Source organism: Fukomys damarensis, unplaced genomic scaffold (genome assembly GCF_012274545.1).
Source record: "Fukomys damarensis isolate Sample0158 unplaced genomic scaffold, DMR_v1.0_HiC HiC_scaffold_17, whole genome shotgun sequence".
Lineage (NCBI taxonomy): Eukaryota > Metazoa > Chordata > Mammalia > Rodentia > Bathyergidae > Fukomys > Fukomys damarensis.
Window position 1 is genome coordinate 54842996 of NW_022900929.1, and position 10283 is coordinate 54853278.

Sequence of the window (10283 nt, forward strand, 5' to 3'; positions counted from 1 at the left end):
AATTGGAAATTTGTGACCTTATGGGCAAACAAATGGAGGAGATAGAATCTCGTGTGTAAGCACTTCAGAAATCTAGAGAGATGTTTTTCTGGGCTTGAGAAGGGGCAGAGTATCTACAAAATATCCCAGACTTTGGGGACAGATTAAAGAAGTGATTGAAGGAATGTTTATTTTATGACAAGGTGAGATAGCAAATGTAGTGATCCTGGATTCCCATATAACTTCCCATATCATTAGTGTTCAGAGTGCACAGAATGCAAAAGGTGCTGTGGATTGGAGAGGTTTGATTTTGAGGCTGGATTTTTTTGTTTGTTTGTTTGTTTTTTTGAGACAGTGTCTCACTACGTAGTTGAAACTGATCTGGAACTTACTATGTAGCCCAGGCTGGTCTCGAACTCAACAGCAATCCTCCTGCCTCAGCCTCCCAAGTGCTGGGATTACAGGCGTGTGCCACCACGCCCATATTTTATTTTTAATTGAAATCTGTCTACCCTCCTGCCAGCCTCCCAAGTGCTGGGATTACAGGCGTGTGCCACCACGCCCATATTTTATTTTTAATTGAAATCTGTCTTTATAGCATTTGATATTTGTATTGTCACTCACTAAACTTTTTACTCTTGCCCTTCATGACAGCCAATAGTATATGTAGTCTGTGCTTTAGAAAATTTTGGGTAAATTGAATTTTTTTAAGTTAATCAAAATTTTAATGATTACATCTATGTATAACTTTATATACACATCTATATATAACTTCCAAATTTTGTAAAGCATTTTCAAAAATTTATAAAGCATTTTAGCATATTTAGGATTCAGATTTTTCCAGTTATCATCTCTATTTTCCAGATGAGGAAACTAGGACTCATGGGGATTAAAGACTGTGTTCAACCTTGTGCTGCTTCCTGGCTTATGTTCAGAAATCAGTTTTCCTAACTGCAAATCTTATTTTCTTCATTCTGGGTTTAGCAAGTTAATTTTTGTGCACATAAATACATATTTAATGTCAGTAAACATTTATTTTTATTTATCAAGTTTTTGTAAGGTGGGATATACTTCTAAAGGGTCAACACTGAGTAATTGTCAACCCTTAACACTAAAGGACTATGACCCCATGTTGTATAAGAAAACAAAGACAAAGTGAGGCTAAGTGAATTTCCAAGTCTTGGAAAAATGTTGGCTATCAGCATGGAGTATTTCAGGCCTCTTGGTCAGCCCATAAAACACTGCTACATTTTCATTTCTTGCTTTGATATGCTGGTCATTACAATGTCCAGAAAAACACTATCAACAGAGGGAAAATACACAAGATTCCGTAAGATCCAGAGGAAGAGCCAGCTTCTTAAAAGACAAATTTTAAGAAAAAGAATACAAAATTAATGAAGACATCTGAAGATTAGGTTTCATTTCCTGCTAAAATTACCTGGCAGGAATGCTCCAGCGGTTCTCTTCCAGGCTGCCACCGCTCCCAAAGTTACACTGTCCCAGGAGACAGGCACGAATTGGTGTTTCTTTCCCTGTATCAGTGAAGGCGTGCCCTGTAGAAGTGGGGTAAGGCCTCAATGGAGAATCTGGAGAGCAGCTAGCTATTTGAAATCTACTCAAGTCAGTAAGTTGAGATAAATTACTTTTCAGACAACCAAATAATTTAAAGATATGATTGAGGAACTGTTTTTTAACTACCTTTGAACAAGTTATGCAGGAATGAATAGCTGTATCTGTGGATACAGATCAGAAGGGGAAATTGTTAACCCAAGTTTCAGAGGTGGAGTCTAGAAGCCACAGACTGGTAATCTTTGTGTGAGCCACCATCAAATTTCTAGAATGGGTTATGAAACAAATAGCTTGTTAAAATGTAAAGAGGGGAGGCATAATTACTGGGCTCCAACACTGATGCACCAAAAATAGATCATCACCAATTAAGTTCTTTCCATTTTTTATTGAAATATGAAACCCAAAATTCAGGGAATACATTTGGGTTTTTAGAAGGCTGTTTGACAGAATCTTTCATGATTTTTTTTTTTACACACAAGTTGGAGAAATGTGGATGGAATTATGAAATAGGTAGCTTTGTTTGGTTGATTGATAGAGTGAGGTGAATTAGTGCTAAAGTCGAAAGTTGGAAGAATTGCCCATTTTTTTGTTTTGCCTGTTCTTCTCAGGGTTGATGGAGATACAAAGATGAATGAGTCAGGGCTCCCTCATTTAAAAGTTAAGCAAAGGAAAAAGATATACAAATAGTGAGTTATGGTCCTTTTGGAGAGAGCTGTATCAGCTTAGTTATGTAGGGTGGCAGAAGAATAACCCCTGGGATGAATCATGGGAGACCTTCATAGCATCTAGTCATGGTCAACAATTGCAGACTCTCTTACCAAGCAGAGAGGATTTCAGATAGAGATGATACTGCTATTGGGGAAGAACCCTGGACCAGATAGAAGAAAGTTTAGGTTTGCATAAAATGCTGAGGTCCTGAGTTTGTTTACAGATCAATCACAATGGCTGGCTTCAGCACAACTATGCTTGCTCAGAGCCTCAAGCTTATGACTCAACACTGGACAGATGACCAAGGTACATAATGCAGTTAATTCTACTGGAAATCACATCCACACTAGGATTGAAGGAAGGAGATGAGCACTTGTTAGCTTGATCAGATTATTAATATCTTCATAAAAGGAGATATATTTGGCTATTCAAAAATTATAAACTGATAAGTACAGAAATTAAGGAAAGCTTGTGGTTCAGCAAATAAAACTGACAATATGGGTGTGAGGCCCTCTATTCAAAAGGAATGTGTTTTTGTCTGAATTGTACTAAAAACTCATTTCAAGCCTTTTCTGAGCCATTGAAAAGACTGATTCTGCTCTTCTAAAAACAGTGTAAGTTATTTATTAACATTTATAAGAAATATTTCTGTAATGCCACCTCAGAGTTTGAAACAACCTGAATGAAGCACATCTTAAGTCTGAAAATTTCTGTGCAGATCATGGTTTAAAATGAAATATTAAGTCATCGAATTATTTAAGTATCTGGGAACAGTTCACCCTGGCTCAGGAAGGATTTATTAGAAAAACACATCTCAGTACTCCAACACAGGCGCCTGTAGTTCACTATGAACAATTGTCAAGAGCAGAGTTCTGTTACATTCTATCACTGGCAAGTGTCCTGGCCTCAATTCTGACTGGGAATCTCTTCCCCACCCCAGAGTCACCGCAACAAGATAGCCACACATCCTCAAAATTCTTTATAAATGTATCTCTCTTGGGGCTTACCCTTTCTCAGATTGGCACCCGCCTCTGAGAACAAAAACTGGACATGTGGTGTGAAGGAAGCCTTTTTCACGAGGCCAGCTCCTAATTACGCACAGCCTTTCTCCAGTGTTCCCAGCGTCAAAGCCCAGCAAGCACAATTAACTCATGTTGCAGGGCTCCGGATAATGGATAATGCTGGTCATTTAATGTGGTTGAATATCGCAGCCAGTGCCTTCCTGTTTCCAAACTAGTCAATAGAATTGTGGGGCCTTGAGTGTGTTTCACAGCCTCTTGCCATCCCCATGGAAAACAAAGGAGAGTTTGATGTTTGTGCCCAGAATACTTAGCATGAGATGCTGAGTCTAGCCACTTACTCTGCACAGGAATGGAAGGTGGATGTTCTTTGACAAATTAGGGTACAGCTAAGTTTGCAAGGCAGCACCATGCCTCTGTATTCACTGGTCTCAACGTGACTAGAAGGCTCTTTAGTAATGAAATATTATCTATTCTCCCACATAAACACACAGACATCATACTTCAGTTCCTTCAGAAACTTAAAAATATTTATTGAATTTAACCATCCATTTTGGACTCTGACATTTCATGTTTTATTCCTAAAACCACTATATTCTTTAAAATTTAATGAAACAATATTGAATAAATAATCCAGAAACAGCATAATAAAATACCAGTACATACAGGCTGTGACTTGAGTTCAGGAAAATGAGTGATGTATAAATCCTGTCTTCTTTCTATTCAAGGGACAAACTGCCCTGCTAATCCGCACCTGTGAAAACCCAGCTGGGACGGGCCTCAGCCCTCTGGCTCCCAGTAATAGGAAGGGAGTACAGATTTGTATGTGGACAGCCTCTTCATTTTATCCATAATAGCTTGGCAGTCAGATTATTCCCACATTTTGGTTGAAAAGGAAATGCTATGAATAGCAACAGAGTGCCTGGAACCAATGGACGGGAGGAGTGTTCCGTGAGTGTGTGTCCGATCTGTTCTGCTCTCCTCCCCTTCCTCCCTAGCCTCCACTTGTAAGCAACACTATTCCAAACATCTCAGGCAGGGAGGAGCGGAAACCTGCAGGGATCTTACCCACAAAAATGCATCTTTGTGTCCTTACCTAGTCATGTCCAGCAATATGAAGAATTTTGTGATGTATTCTTGGCTGATTTGTCTCATTCCACTTCCAGTCCACACTTCTTTCCTTTTGTTCCATTTGACCCATTTTTTCCTACTGATTTCTAGTGAAGCAATAAACATCATTAAATCCGTTTATATGCCTTTTGGAACAAAATGGAGAATATATAGATGGATGGATAGATAGATACAGGCAGGCAGATAATTGCATTATTATTTAAACACTCTTTTGACGTAAAGTTCTTATAGGTAAATAGAGGAAAACCAAAGTGATATTCCTACTAAATGAACAAGCAACACTAAATCTCAGTTATTTTAAGGTATTATTTTCCCTAGTACCCCTAACCACCTAACTCAAAGTCTTATTTTAAGAAAGGCTAACTCTGGAAGCCTTCCATTATTTCCTAAGACTAGGTTAGGAACCTTCATTATGTCTTCCCATAGCATGCTCTCTGTCCTCTATCAGAGCACCCTCAGGCCAGTCTGTTCTGAAACTAGTTGTTTAACTGTCTATCTCTTTTCCACTAATCTGCAGCCTCACTAAGGTCAAGGACCTTGCCCGTCTTTTTCACATTTTAATCACCAGCATAGACCTTGGCACGCAGCAGGTACTCAATAGGCATTTGTTGTGTGAATGAAAGACCTCACTATAATTCAAAGTCACTTTGGACTTTGTAAAACCAACAAGTATGGATTGTGACCCTCTGTGGGAAGATGCTATACTCTGTCCTGATTCTGCAGAGGTCTTTGAAGGATACAAGGAATGCCTTGCTTTGAAATCCTTTGCATGATAGTTAAACAAATGAGACAGTCAGAAATTTATCAAGAGCTTCCAACTTCAACTGACATTGAGATCATGGAGGCCAAAGAATCTGGTAAGGCTTGAGGTGAAGGAGGATCGAAATCTGATTAGACAGAGAGGATAAAGAAGGCATTGCAGGAACAAGAAACAAGAAATGGAAGTAGGAACGAGTCCAGTATGAGGAGAAACTGGGTGGAGCTGGAATTTGAGAGTCCAGATTCTCCATAAGCTGTAGAGGTTAGAGCTGGATTATGGAAGAATTGGAAAGCCAGGCAGAATGGCCTGGGCTTCAGACATTGCCAAGTAGGACATCAGTGTAAAACTGTGAGTAAAGGAGTTTCATGATAACAAAAGCTGTTTAGGAAAAAGATCATATGGTCAGGGCGGTGAAGACTGCAAAGGGAGAGAGCTATCCTGAGAATATCATTAGTAGCTATTGTAATTATCCAAGAATGAGTTTTCGTGACCTAGGCCAGGGTGGTGAATGAAGAAGAGAAGGAGAGGAAAACATTTTGAAGAAATAAGTGCCAGGCTGGCCTCACCTACAGATATATTTTAAATGCCCACGAGGCAAGATTTCCCTGACTCTACAAGTGTCTACTCCTGGAACCAGGAGCTAGGATGACAAGTAAGAAGGGAGGAGATGGGATAGAGGGCTCTGGCACTGTCCTGACACCCCTTCCTTTCCTAGGACTGTGTTCCTGCTCACTCCTCAAATGTCACCTTCTCCTCTCAGCACAGTTTTCTATTCTAGGTAGATGGATTCAGGGTGGTTTTCCTCTTGCTACCTTGCAGAGCTTTTAAGTCCCTTCTGGACAGAGGCTGCGGGCTATGCTGAGCTCCAGGTGCATAGTGGTGCCTGAGGAAGAATTAGTTTTTAAAATTGAACAGTCTTTGACTATCTTCTCTAAGGCCTCATCTTCCTGTCTTTATACTTTCTGCCGATAGCTTTTCATCATGGTCTTAGCAGCCTTCACATCAATATAAAGGGTGCCACTTCTCAAAAATGTGCTGGAGGAGGGAGTAACTGTTTCCCTTGCACCACCACTATTTCCAGCTGAGCTCCTGGTCTAGAGGACTTGGGGCCTCAAGGCCATGATTTGTCATTCTGGTGTCATTCCTGGACAGCCGGCCTGCTCCCTGATTCAGCTTTTCATCATTATTCAGAGGCTCTTTGCTATTGCTGTTGCCATTGTTTTGGATCTGACCTCTTGGCATGCTGTAGACCTTGGCTGAGGAAGCTGCCAAAGGCAGATCCCAGCCAAGAGGTGCACACCAAGTTCATGAGGAAGGGAGGAGGCTGGGAAAAGACCTTTGAGACGTGCTGTGCTTTCTGAGATAGTTTATCAAGTAACCAGTTTAGATGCTTTTGTGGAACATTCCACAGTGGCAAGGGCTGCCATCTTGGTGTGGCTCTCTGGTGACTCTGTAGTTCCCACTGGCCCTCAGATTCTCCTGCCACTGTCACCTCCCAACCAAGTGAATGTAGTTCTCTCTACATTGTGCTCCATTTAAGTGAACACCAAAGCAGCCCTGTGGGCAAGGCATAACTGCCTGCCTCCATTTAGTAGCCGGTCCTTGGGGGACAAAGGACCTACTCTACCTTCTGAGTGCCTGCTTCCTCCACCCCTACTGCTGTCCCCAGCCCGAGACAGCAGAGAGATTAAGAAGAAGAAAGGGCTTTGGCCTGGACATCTGGAAACCCAAAAGTGCAGATTTTCTCTACTGCGAACAATCCTGAGTTGCATACAAAGCTACCAGCTTCCATCTTTGCCTAGGATGGTTGGCATTAGCATTACTGATTAGGTTTTATGTGTTAAGATGTTTACATACGCTATTAATCTTCAGGACAGCCCTTCAGAGAGTGAAAATGGTAACCCAAAGCTGCACAGCTAGTGAGTGCTGCAGCTGGAACTGGAGCCTTCTTAACTTCAAACCCAGCCAGTCCTTTTCCTCCTGTAGCACCCTGCCTCTGAGAAATGGTAGGACAGCCATACACTGGATCTTTTGATGTGTGGTCAAATACACATATAAAAGAATGTTATTGATATAAAAAAATGTTTTATATATTGAGTACCTTCGGTTTAAAGGAAGAAAATATTTCTGGCTTCTCAGGGAAAATCCCATAGAAAACCCAAGTTAGGCACACAGTAGCTCCTGCCTACTTCTTTGCAGAGCTGTTCTGATTACTCTGTGATGTCATTGTGGGGCGTCAGGCTTTGGAAGCCTAGATGAGTCAGCACTGTTCAGTTGATGGGGCCAGTGGCTTGACAGGAGAGACTACATTCTGATCTGGCTGCCTCATTGTGTCAGACATCTTATCATGTATGGCTTTCAATTCCTCCATCTAAAAAGAAAGTGAAGCCCCATGTCCCACAGAGCTATGCTATGAAGAAGGTACAAGTATTTTGTATTCACCTAGAGGTCCAAAAACCCGGAAAAGTGTAGTCATGTGTCACTTAACGATGGGGATACATTCAGGAAATACATCATTAGGAAATTTTGTCATTGTTGCAAACATCATAGAGTGTAGTTACATAAACTAAGATGGCTACTGTATTTCTAGGTGATAAGATCTTATAGGACTACCATTGTGCATGCTGTCTATCATTGCCTGAAATGTTATGTTGTCACCTCTTATGAACACCAAAGAGATCTAAACAAGTTTTCCTGGAACTCATTCCTGAAGCAAGTCCTCTTTCCCTGCCCTCCAGCTATCCTAAACACAAGGCAGATGCAGTTTGCATTATCAAACTGTTTAACACCAACATTTCCTGTGTGGAGGGGACCTTTGAGGGGAGGGGGCAGGAAGCTTATAGCTGAAGCAAGTTCCCTGGGCAGACCCATTTACTCACTGAGCTCTCAAGGAAATTTTCTGTTTCATTCCTCCTCCGGTTAGAAGCTGCTTCTCCAGGGGCAGGCTTTGGGGTGATTGGCTTTGGTAAGCATGACAGTAAAGCTTAATTGCAACAACTTGATTGGCTTGGAAGCCACCTAGGAGGTTGATTGGTGGAACAAACTTCTGGGTGTGTTTGGGTAGGTCATGGGAGGCATAACCTTGAAGTCTATATCTGGTCCCTCACTATTCCTCTCTGGCATTGTTCTCATGCTCTGCTTCCCAGCTGCCATGAACTAAGTGGCTTTGCTCCAACATCCCCTTTTACCATGATGTTGGCATGTGTTGGAGCCTGCTGACCTGAGCTGAATCCCCCAAAACTATGAGCCAAATTAAATCTCTCCTCCTTTAAGTTGTAGGTGTCAGGTATTGGGCTCTGGCAACAGGAAATCTGGCTAATACATCAGTTCTCCTGATTTCTAGGCTCTGGCTGTCTAATTTCTTGGCACAGCCTGGAAAATGGGACCTTTACCTGACTGGGCTTCAGATCCAGCCCCAGGGTCATTCCTAGAGTTAGGATGAAGCTGCTTTGCAGGTACCCAACAAAGCTAGTAACACAGTTAATCCTCAGTTGTCCAGTCCCCTTCTCATCTTCCTTAGATGACCTCACAGTCTTTCACAGCCCTATCCTTCCTGAGCTCTTGCTCATTGATGGCTAATAGATGACATTATACATGTCAACACCAACTACCCAGTAATAACCATATTAAACACACAATCACCAAAGAGTCTAAAGCCTGAGTTTAGAGAGAAAGAGTAGCCTAGACTGGATCAGCAATGTCCTCCACAGGCCTGGCTCCTGAACTCACCTTTCCTGAGCTTGAGTCCTTCATGCTATGGACTCAACTCCTATTGCAAGCTCACACCCTGGGCTTCAGCTTTGGGGCTTCCTTCTATTTTTTTTTTTCTTTCTGGTACCAGGAATCAAATTCAGGGCCTCACACTTGCCAGGCAGGTGCTGTACTGCTAGGGTTTCTAAAACAGTGCTTGGTACTTCTTCACCTGCTGCCCACCCTCAATGCTGTCTTCTCAGACCCTGTCTGACCCCACTGTGCCTGACCTGGCGTACCCAAATTCCATCTCTGCTAAGAGTCACTGCACCAGAATGAGTCACCCATGTGATTGCTTGGGAAAATGCCTGAATTATTTTGGCCATGTCCAGGTATTTCACATTTGCTTTCATTGTGTTTCTGGGCTGAATTTCAGTGTTCATCAATATATTTGGCAATAACAGAGACACAGCCTTGGCCTGGAGAAGGCTTAAGCCATCTGTTCTTTTAAATGATAGAAAGGACACGACTGGATTAGCTAGAACCAGAAAAACACAGGAATGTTTTCTGAAGAGCATGACCCTGGTGGAAATTTTGCTTTGTGTGCTTATATAGAGAAACATAAAGTGTTGAATACAGCAATCAGAAATTTATGTCCAGAGACAGGAAGTAGGTTAGTGGTTGCCAGGCACTAGAGGGAGAAAGAATGGGGAGAAACCCTCAGAATTTTTTGAGGGGAGAGGGTGATGAAAATGTTCTAAAATTAAATAGTGATGTTAATTGCACAGCTCTGAATATACTGAAAACCACCAAATTGTGCACTCTATTTCCTTTTTTAAAAAATCATTTCTGGGAACTGAATCCAGGGCCTTGACCATTGCTAGGCAAGTACTCAACCACTCAGCTACAACCTGAATTGTATATTTTTAAAGGGTAAAGTTTATGGGGACACGTACGTCTCAGCAAAGCTGCTATTTAAAAAACAGAATTTATGAACTATAGCCAAAAAAAAAACTCTTTAGTTCATATTTAACAAATACCTGTTCAGCATCTACAATATACTGGTTTTGTCAAAGGGATGAGAGACATTCAGAAATGAGTAAACAAGGGGGTTGCAGCTCCAGATAGCCCCAGTATGCATTGAAACTCCTTTTTCACATCTGTGGCTTACCTGGGATTTTGTCTTCCTAGAGCCAGGTACAGATGTCCATTGGCTTGCAGTAGTCACCTTTGGACTTCCTAGAAGAGAGACACTACCTATGTTGTGTCTCTTAAAGGGCAACCTGGAAGCCCTTTAATCTCCAGGGAATATTTCAGAGATGAACTGGCTTATCTTGGCCATTCATTAGTAATCACAAGAACAGAACCAGCTGCAGTGGATAATTTTCTTCACCAATGCTTGTATGAGTAATCTAGGCTTTTCTCTG

At 41.6% G+C, this 10283-nt stretch overlaps 1 long non-coding RNA gene across 1 annotated transcript; it reads right to left on the bottom strand.

Moving 5' to 3' along the window:
• Positions 1–1122: 1122 nt before the first annotated feature.
• On the bottom strand, positions 1123–7345 carry LOC104868689. The gene is made up of 4 exons (XR_782075.2): positions 7268–7345; positions 4372–4492; positions 1418–1532; positions 1123–1278 (listed from the first exon to the last, which is right to left on the bottom strand). It is a non-coding gene; the product is annotated as an uncharacterized LOC104868689 (long non-coding RNA).
• Between the last annotated feature and the right edge of the window lie 2938 nt (positions 7346–10283).